A 10804-nucleotide genomic window follows, 5' to 3' on the forward strand; every position below is an offset into this window, starting at 1 on the left:
TGGTCCCCTGGCCTCCTGCAGGCGCCTCTAGGTCCACAGAGGACAGGGTGGATGGATAACATCGACTTCCGCATTCAAAGTTTGTGCTTGTTCTGCTAGTAGTCTACCACCTGAACCACTCCTCCAGCGTGGAGTTTTTTTCTGCTCATTTTGGAGAGAAAGCCTCACGGACTTTCCTTCCAACTGTGATCCTCCGAATTTCAGAAGTTCTGAGTGGCTAGGATTGTAGATTTGAACACTGGTGCCCAGCTTCAATGACAAGGGACAAGGGACAAGGGACAAAGAAATGTAGAGGCTCACAGGTCAGAGCACCCCAAAGGAGGACAGCTGTCCATGATGAAGCACCCGGGGAACCAGTTTACGGAACCAGATTATTGTTCCCCTCCAGTGATGACAAGCAAGGACCTCTCTGCCCCTGCCCCCGACTAAAAGGAGAGGGGGGAAGCCAGGCCCCAGTGTGCCCAGCACTATTCAATTACACATACCGTCCCTGCTGCTCCATCCATGTGTGAGGGCCTACGTGCTCATTATCTGAGCTGCTCAGGAGGCTGAGGTCTGGAGGATAGCAGTTCACAGCCAGCTGTGGCAGCAAAGTCAGCGAGGCTCTTATGGCCAGTGAACCACCAAAAAGCCAGATGTGGAGCTGTGGCCCAAGTGGGAGTGCCAGCCTTGAGAGAAAAAGCTAAGAGACAGTGCCCAGGCCTTGTCGGTGCCTACATACACACATTCTCACACACACACACACACACACACACACACACACCACACACACACACACACACACACCACACACACACATACACACGAAGCAGCAAGAAGCTAAGCTAGAGGCATGGTTCAAGTGGTAGAGTGCCAGTGGAGCAAGCAAGCTGAGGGAGGGAGAGAGAGAGAGAGAGAGAGAGAGACAGACAGACAGACGAAAGAGAGAGATGGGGAGGGAGGGAGAGAGGGGGAGGGAGGAAGGAAGGCAGGCAGGCACTGGGTCAGCAGAGGTCTATGGTGCTAGCACGCACAGTGTGGGGTGGTGGGGGCACAGCATAGGGTGGTGGGGGCAAGGCATGGGGTGGGGGGACACGGTGTGGGGTGGTAGGGCGACCTAGCTACTGGAGCTACTGTGCCGGTTGGCAGGATGCAGGCCTCCCAGCCTTCTGCCAAAACCCATTGAGCCTCACACCACAAAGAGCCACCTTCACTGTATGCAAGTGTTTTTCCCAACTTTGCCAGGGTGTCAGGGCAGCAGGCTGGAATTCAGGCGGGACAGTGATTCTAATTGAATTACAAATGTGTGAGCTCACTGAGGGCTGCCCTGGCTGCCGGGAGGGAGGGAGAGGGGTTGATTTGGGCCCTGATTTTGTTCAGAGGTTGCAAGGCCCGAGACAACAACCGCTGTCCACAAGCCTGGGGCCCTGGTGGCCGAGCTCGCCTCCCGCCCGCCCCCGCCACCCCCCCCCCCCCACCGGCCTAAAGCACAGGCGTGGAGAAGAATGCCGGTGTGGGAAGGAATGAGCACTCAGGCTGGAGGTGCCCGAGGCGGGACGAGGTGAAACTCGCTCAGATGAGCAAGCTGTGCCAAGACAGCCGGACATGGGCAGACAAAAGAACAGGCTTGGACCCTTGCCTTCTTTCGAATGCCATCCAAGCCCCCAAATGTAGGGGCTGGAGCTATGAAACCATGGGGAGATATGGGGAAACTTCAGGGCACTGACCTTCAATGTTCACCTACCACCCCAAAAACACAAGCCAAAAAAACAAAAAAACTTAGACGGGTGCTGGTGGCTCACACCTATAATCTGAGCTATTCAGGAGGCTGAGATCTGAGGATCACAGTTTGAAGCCAGCCCCTGAAGGAAAGCTCAGGAGGCTCTTACCGCTCCACCAAAAAGCCTGGAAGTGGGGCTGCGGCTCAAGTGGTAGAGCGCTAGCCCTGAGCAAAAAGGCTTAGGGAAAGCACTTTGGTCCAGATAAGCCAGAACCCATCAAGATTTATAAGTTCCATGGATCAAAAGACCCTGAAAAGAGCGAAAAGGAAACCCACCAAGTGGGAGGACATTTTTTAAAAAGCCATTGATTAGCCTATTAATGGATCACCAATAGCTCAACAGCTACGTACACATGATCATATAAGACGAAGATAAGAAAAACCAACTCCAAGAGAAGGACACAAGAGGATTCTATTGTTGACGTTATCTTTAAAGTTCTAGATGAATTTCCTGTGTCATACCCTACGTGGTTACTATATATGATTTTGGCACACTAGATATTGTATATATGCCTACGTAATCTAGGGAAGGAAAGAAATGAGGGTGTAAAATATCACAAGAAATGTACTCACTGCCTTATTATGTAACTGTACCCCTTTGCACATCACCTTGTCAATAAAATTTAATTAAAAAATAAAAAATCCATTGATTTGTGTGTTAATTAGTTGGACTCAGTAAACCTGAATTAACCCAAATCTTAGGCATATATACTTTTTTCCAGTACTGGGGTTTGAACTCTCTCTGAAGTTGACTTTTCTCAAGCATTTGTCAGAGTGACGGAAGTCTGTCTTGCGCAGAGGCTGAAGCACACAGTAAAGCGGGACTGCACTTTGCAAACATGGTTTGGGGGCCTTCTGAGAGGCAGGGTTGGGGAGTGGCTGGCCACTGTGGGCTCCTGCAGAGGTCTTCCACCCATGCCACTCCCTGCTGTCCCTGCCAGTCCAGCATGCGGGGGACAGGGGAGTGAGGGGCAGGGGGTGGGGGGGGGAAAGGAGGGGGCTGGGAAACGGGCACCGAGGCAGGACAGAGCCACACCAGGCCTGTGAGGGGACCCACCATGCTCTGGCCAATCACTTGGGACATCTCAGCACTCAGGAGTGGGGGCCGCTTCCTGCCAGAGGCCCCGGGGGTAGCAGAGCGGAGGCGTCAGGCATGGCCAAGGGTCTGTGGATGCAGTGACCCACAACGGCTCCACTCGCACAAGACTGAGACCTGGGGACCCCTGAACCCCAGCAGCCTTTCCTCCCAGCCAGTCTGCCCGTGTGGGCCCAGGTGCAGCCTGGAGGATAAAGCTGTGCCCGGGGCCGCTGCCTGGCTGACCTTGGACGGCACTGGCACTGCTGCCATAGAGACAGCCACCCATGCTCTGCCCGGAGGTGGGGAGCGGAACCCATCGGTGTGTGGCAGGCGTCCAAGAGCCGGGGCTGGCACAGCCATGTGGATGGTGCTGGCTGAGCCCCTTAGCCACACAGTGGGTCCTGGGGGCTTTGGGGGAAGGTGGGAGGGGCTGGTTGTGGTAGATAGGGAACCTGAGACACGGGAAAGAAACAGGCTTGGATGCGGCAGTGAGACTCTTTTCTCTCGGCCAAGAGCACCTTGGATATTTAAAACATCATCTGAGGACCGTGTGGCATTATGGGTACAAGCAGACGGCTGAGAGCAGCCAGTGGGAAGATTATGTGTTGCCCTGTCCCGGATCCAATGACCGCAAGGGCCTTAGGTGGCCCAGGTTCTATGTTCAGCCCAGGACTAAATGTTCAAAAATGACATCTTTACAATATCCAAGCTGGTCTGCCAGTGATTGCCTGGGGCTGGTGTTGTAGTTGTAATTTGGGTGTGTAAAAATAAAATACTACTCAACACTCAAAAACAATGAACTGTTTAAGCTGGGTGCAGTGGCACATGTTTGTCATCCCAGCCCTTGGCAGGCTGAGGCAGGGGGATTGTGGGCTGGAGGCTAACCTAAGTTGCATCGGGAGACCTAGCCTCAAAATAAAATACAGAGGCCTGGGGATATGGCCTAGTGGCAAGAGTGCTTGCCTTGTATACATGAAGCCCTGGGTTCAATTCCCCAGCACCACATATATAGAAAATGGCCAGAAGTGGCGCTGTGGCTCAACTGACAGAGTGCTAGCCTTGAGCAAAAAGAAGCCAGGGACAGTGCTCAGGCCCTGAGTCCAAGGCCCAGGACTGGCCAAAAATAAATAAATAAATTAATAATAATAATAATAATAAAATAAAATACAGAAAGATTTAGATAAATCTAATAAGATATGCACAGACTTTGTATACTGGAGGTATGGCTCACGTGGTAGAGTGCCAGCCAAGCAAGCAAGCTGAGTCCGCAGGAGGCCCTGAGTTCAACCCTCCCCACCACCCCAACCTGCCGTGAATCCACTGCGCTTTCTGTCCTAAGCCAGAGAGGGGTCTCCTTTGGCTCAGAGATCAAGATCCTGTCTTTGAGTCCTGGGACTGGACCCCAGAACTCCACCATCCCAGGAGTGAGGACAGAGGCTGATGTCTCCTCTTCTGCTGATCTGGGCAAGACAGTTGTGGGACTCATGAAGACATGAAAGAGGCCTCAGAGAGGAGGGCCATGGGATGGGTGGGACCCTAGAAAGTGGGCTCTGATGTGCACGTACTTAGCAGGCCTGTTCCTGAGGCAAGGCTGCCCCCTGGTGGACAATGTGGGGAGAGCAGAGTCCAGCATTCCCTTCCCTGCCCCCCCCCCCCCCCCCCAGGAGGGAATCACCTCTTCAGGCCCGCCCTACCCCCTGGGTACAGCAGCTGAGGCCGCGGGGCTCTGCAGGTTAGTGGGGGGGGGGTGACTTCAGCCTTGGTCCTGGGGTGGGGGAAGCTGTCTCAGAGCTGCTGGGCAGAGCCCTGCCCTGGGGAATGGTGGCCTCCTTGAGGTTGTGCACCGGCCTCAGTCACCTGGGCCAGGCCTGAGCTTGGCTGTGCTGGGTACCTCTGCACCTGAGAGGATCACCCAGGCCCCAGAGCAGGGCTTCGGGAAGTCAGAGCCTGGAGAGGAGGCAGGCAAGGGAGGGTGCCCTGGCCGCGGGGTGCCATGGGTGGGGCTAGCCCTGCTAGGGGCCAAGGCCTCCAGGACAGGTTCCAGACAGAGCTGAAGTGTGAATTTTTTGTTTTGTTTGTTGCCAGTCCTGGGGCTTGAACTCAGGGCCTGAGCACTGTCCCTGGCTTCTTTTTGCTCAAGGCTAGCACTCTACCACTTGAGCCACAGCGCCACCTCTGGCTTTTTCTATATATGTGGTGCTGAGGAATGGAACCCAGGGCTTCATATATAGGAGGCAAGCACTCTACCTCTAGACCATATTCCCAGCCCAAAGTGTGGATTTTGTTTTGTTTTTTGCCAGTTCTGGGGCTTGGACTCAGGGCCTGAGCACTGTCCCTGGCTTCGTTTATGGTCAAGGCTAGCACTCTGCCACTTGAGACACAGTGCCGCTTCTGGCCGTTTTCTATATATGTGGTGCTGAGGAACTGAACCCAGGGCTTCATGTATACAAGGCAAGCACTCTTGCCACTAGGCCATATTCCCAGCCTGAAGTGTGGATTTTTTATGTGTTTTTTTTGGCTCAGAAAAGCTGAGCAAAACCCATCTGTGACCCTGGACTGACCTCAGTCTCTGGCGATGTCCAAGCTGGGAGGTCTGTGTGGGGACAACTGCAATGTCTTGTGCTAGGCACTGGACACAGCCAAGTGGAGCAAGGGGACCCAGGACCAGCCCCACTCCTCCATGACCTCCAGGACAGCAGGCTGGTGTCCCTGCCCAGGTCTCTGGCCCAATACTGCCGAAGCCACTGCCCCAGGAAGGAGACCCCTCCAGAGAGGAGACCTGGGGGACCTGGCCTTGGATCAGGACCTGAAGCCATGTGTGGACAGAGAAAACAGGGGTCCCCATAGGTGGTGCACTGGAGGTGGGAGGGGGTCCCCCACTACATGCTGTGCTCTCCCTCACTGAGTGGGAAGCAGCCGGGACCACAGTGGCCGATGGTCACCACGCCGGTGGGGCAAGTGGTGCCCAGATAGCGCGGCCACAATGGATGGTGGTGGTGCCAAGCCCAGGTGGCCAGAACCGGGCTGGACATCGCTGGCCCCGAACTGGATCCGCAGCAAGGCCGCCTAGGCCCTTCACGGGGGCCGCTGTGCTACCCCCTCTAGGGGAGCACAGAGGAGGGCTGCACAGCTGGGGGGGCATGGGGAGGGAGGAGGGCCTGCATGCACCGCGGAGAGGGGGAGCATAGGGAGGGAGGAGGGCTGCACCGCGGGGGGGCGGGGGGAATGGGGAGGGAGGGAGGCCGGAGGAAGGCCAGCACCCGTGGCGTTTCCCTTCTGACTCGCAGAGGAAACTCCGTCAGCTCCGGCCGGCCAAAAGCTGCGCCCTCGGGTGAGTTTGGGGTCCCCGTGTGCAGAGCGGCAAGCAGCACCTCCCACCCTAGCCACTGCACTCAAGTGCGGTCCTGCCAGCTCCCCGGAAGCCCCACCCCTAGGCGGGCCCAGGCCCCGCCCTCCCGCCGGTCCTCAGGCCCCGCCCTCCCGCCGGACCCCAGGCCCCGCCCCAGCCCCACAAACTCCTCCCCCATGGCTCTCTGGCTCCGCCCACCCCGGTGCTCCTCCCCTTTGGCCTCTCAGCCCCGCCCTCCTGGCCCTCCCCTCATCCTCCTAGCTCCTCCCTCCACGGCTGGCACTGGGGGCAGCCGGCCAGATCCCGGCTCTCCTCCGCGCGCGTGCGCGGGGCTCTGGGGAGTGAGGGCACAGCCAGCGGGCCCGCGTCTCCCCAGTCCACCTTCACCATGCACATGGCCTGTGCCCACACCTCTGTCCACCTACCTTCCCTACTGTGGTGGCCCTCACCTGCTTCCTGTCACAGGCAGCACAGGCAGCCACTGAGCCGCCGACTCCGGGGTGCAGCCACCCCCAATAAGAGAATGAGGCACGCGCACACACTGTCACACACACAACACCATATCCTGAACATACATGCACATGTGCACACTACCCCCTGAGCACACACGATACTCCTGCACACACACAACCCATACAGCCAGATCCCGCACTGCTGGCAGCTGTCCTCACATCCCCACACACAGAGCTCAGAGCAAAGGATGTGTGCGCTGGGCGGCGGGTTCTGGTCCAAGGCTGAGGTGCAGGGGCGAGGCCTAAGGCCCACCCACCCCACCAAAGGAGCCATGGCCCTCCTTGCCCACAGAGCGACCTTGTACCAGGAATTTTTGGGGGTGTGGGGGGGATCTGGTACTGGGATTTGAACTCAGTGGCTCAAGCTTGCTCAGCAGGCATCCCCTACTGAGGTATACCCCCAGCCCTTTTCTGCGTTTTTTGTGGGCCAGTCCTGGGGTTTGAACACCAGACTTCACATTCCTGACTCAGCTTTCTTGTTCACAGCTGGCGCTCAGCATCTCCAGTGGGATAGGACCTCACTTCCTGTTCCTGGACCGAGATCTTTTCTTTTTTCATAGTTGAGATGATCATGGACCGCCATACCCAATTTCTTCTCTTGAGATGGAGTCTCCCAGACTTTTCCTTCTAGGCAGGCCTGGAACCCCAATCCTCCTGATCTCTGCCTCTCACATAGCTGGGATTACAGGCGTGAGCCCCTGGTGCCTGGCTACTTTCTCCTTCTGATGACTTGTATGGTAGAAACATCTTGAAAGATGCAGTTGCCAGCAGGTCACAGATGGACCCAAAGGGCCCTGGCCACCAGTCATCTTGAACATAAGGGACCAGAAGGCTGGACAGGCACCGGCAGGTCTCCCTGGCTGCAGCACCAACAGCCTGGGCCCTGTGCACAGGAAGTGGCTGACACCCTCCTCCACCAGTCCCAGGCTAGGCCTGCTGGCGGCTAAGGGTGGGGCCACGTGCCACCACGGAGCTGGGCAGGGCTGAGCTGGTGATGATTTTCCTAAGTAGCTGGGTTTTTCCTCTCTCCTCCTCCTGGGTCTCTCTGCCAATCTGGCCAGCACTTGTGGTGCCCGTGGCTCCCCCCACCCTGAAGACATGAGGCTGCTTTCAGCTATTTGTCCTCCCTGCCAACTCCCCATTTTTCTGCCAACTTTTTTAGCCCATCGCTGTGGCTGGAGTCTGGGGCAGCCTCTTGTCACTCCACCAGCTCTTCCAAAGGCAGGGCACGGACATGGAGGACCACGAGGCTGCCCAACCAAGCCATGGCCTGGGCAGGATGGGTAGGACAGAGCCCTGGTTCGAGGCCTGCTTCAACTCCTGCACCTTCCCTCAGAGGTTTGAGGGTCAGAATACTCGGGTTCTTAGCAATCCTGTGGCCTCGGCAGTTCATCGCAGCCTGGGTCTCAATTTCTCTATCTGGAAAATGGGTCCAGCAACCCATAGAATGCCCTTTGGCTCAGTGCATGACCTTGAGAGAACCTTCTACAAACTCAGGGCAAGCGCTAACAGGAGCCAGCCTTCCTTCTAGGGCCTCTGTCTGGGGCCTTCTGAGGCTAGAATGGCAGGGGACCCAGAGGACAGCTGACCCGAGACAGCTCCCTTTCTCGGGGTGACGGGAAGAATGTCCCCTCCCTACCAGGCACTTGCCCAGGGGTGCACAGCAGAGCAAGCAGGCAGAGCCCCCTGAGCATGGCGCACGCCCCACCGCCCCACCCCTGCCCCTTTCCCGAGGCACAGCGGGAACTCTGGGCTCTGGGCGATATTTTGGTAATATTTTAGACCCAAAACATTTTTTCGACCAAAATTTTTTTAGGTGCCCACACAGCCAACTGTGAACGCTGACATTATCCTTAATGCCTCCCATGTAGTTGGAATTATAGCTTTGTATCACAATGCTCAGCGTGTTGGTTGAGATGAGGTTTTTTTTTTTTTTTTTTTGGCCAGTCCTGGGGTTTGGACTCAGGGCCTGAGCACTGTCCCTGGCTTCTTTTTGCTCAAGGCTAGCACTCTGCCACTTGAGCCACAGCGCCACTTCTGGCCATTTTCTGTATATGTGGTGCTGGGGAATCGAACCCAGGGCCTCATGTATATGAGGCAGGCACTCTTGCCACTAGGCCATATCCCTAGCCCCTGAGATGAGGTCAGTTTTGATGGACTGGTTTGTTGTGTTTTTTTGGGGGGGGGGTCTGGGCTGGCCTTCAAACACAATTGTTCTGATCTCTACCTCCCAAGTAGCTGGGATTATAGGGGTGATCCACCATGCCCAGTCTTAACTCTTACTTTCATGAGAAGCTTATTCACCTAAGCAGGGCACAGTCTGCCATCTAATGATAACATTCAACAGCTTTATTCTTATTTTACTAGATGAGAAAATCATGCTCAAGGTTGCTACTCCAAATATGCTTAGAAGATGACTTCCAGTCCCAGACAGGGGCTGGTGGTGAGTCACGGGTCCATTCCTGGGCCAGGTGGGTATGGGTGGGCATCTGGGCAGGCCCAGACACTAGCCTAGGAGCCTCATGCTCCCCCCTGTTCTGCTCACTCTGGTTGTCCTGTAGGAGTGGGGGGGGGGGTGTGTGCACGCACGCACATGCGTGCACCTTGAATTTGAGGCCTCAGATTTGCTGATTTTTCACACAAAGTTGGTGCTCTCCCACTTGATCTGCAGCTCCACTTCAGGCTCTTTGCTGGTTAATTGGAGATAAGAGTCTCACAGACTTTCCTGACTCAGGCTGGCTTCGAACCACAATCCTCAGATCTCAGCCTCCTGAGTAGCTGGGATTACAGGCGTGAGCCTGGTGCCTGGCTCTGTGGGAATTCTTGAGATGAGCTGGGCAGCCTCTTCCGACTGGAGTCCAGGCAGCCCCTGATCCTCAGCCTGTGCGCATGAGAAGTCATGGAACACGATAAACAGGACATTGCTGGGGTCACAGACAGGTGCAACTGTGTGTGTGTATCACACGAGAATGGTGCTGAGGACGACAAGGAGAAAGACGGCGCCTTCCTGTTTCCCTTCCATTTAAGGATTTCAAGTGTCCTCTCCTCACATGCTAAGCTCCCACGATGGCAGATGCTTTGGGAAGTGTTGCTGGTCTCCCCATGCCAAGGCAACACCAGGAGTTAGAACTGAGTCACAACCTTCAGGCCATTGTCTAAACGGCATATCCCACCATGCCCGAGCAGCGATGTGTCCAGTTTTGAGTGCAGGCCAACCCTCCTCTTGGAACAGGAGGTAACTACAGCTGGGCACTGGTGGCTGACACCTGTAATCCTAGCCATCCATGAGGCTGAGATCTGGAGGATCATGGTCAGAAGTCAGCCTGAGAAAAGTGTGTGAGACACTATCTCTAATTAACCAGAAAAATGTTTGACTGGAGGCATGGCTCAAGTGGAATAGCACCAGCTGTGAGCTTGAGGTCCTGATTCAAGCCCAGGATGTATGACCAAGTGGTAGAGTGCCTGCCTAGCAAGCATGAGGCCCTTAGTTCAAACTCCAGTACTGATCCCCCCAAAAGTGAAAAATAACGAAGGCAAAATGAAGGCCGAGGGGCATAACTCAAGTAGTAAAATATCTGCCTAGGAAGCAAAAAGCCTTAGCTCACACCCCAGTGACATAAAAAAATGCAACATTTGTATTTTACATAAAATGCTAGTAAGTGATAGGAACCCAAGCCAAAAGCTAACCTGAATCTGAGTCATGTGACATCTGTGTTAATTATTCAACCAAGTTGAGCTCCCCATAGCCCCTTCCCACCTCCCCTTTCTGGAAGTGAGTTCTGCACAGGCCATCCAACTCTTACCTGTTTTTTGGTGTTTGGGAGTGGAGGCTGGACTCATCGCTTGTAAATAGGAATCACGGGCTGGGGAACCCGCCCAGCATGTTGATGGCACACACCCTCCTCCATCCCCCCAGATCTGGGAGTCTTGTTATTCTTCGGGGTGGAGCCCCGGAGGAGAACAGACTGTCCCAAGCCTGGCCAGGACCAACGTCCCTTCTGTCCCCTCGGGCTTGCGGAGGGGAACCCGGCCTCGTGGGGAAGGGGACAGGTCCAGGCTGCCCTATGTGCTCAAAGGAAGGGGGCCCCCTGCACAGGCCTCTGAGG

Source organism: Perognathus longimembris, chromosome 1 (genome assembly GCF_023159225.1).
Source record: "Perognathus longimembris pacificus isolate PPM17 chromosome 1, ASM2315922v1, whole genome shotgun sequence".
Taxonomy (NCBI): domain Eukaryota; kingdom Metazoa; phylum Chordata; class Mammalia; order Rodentia; family Heteromyidae; genus Perognathus; species Perognathus longimembris.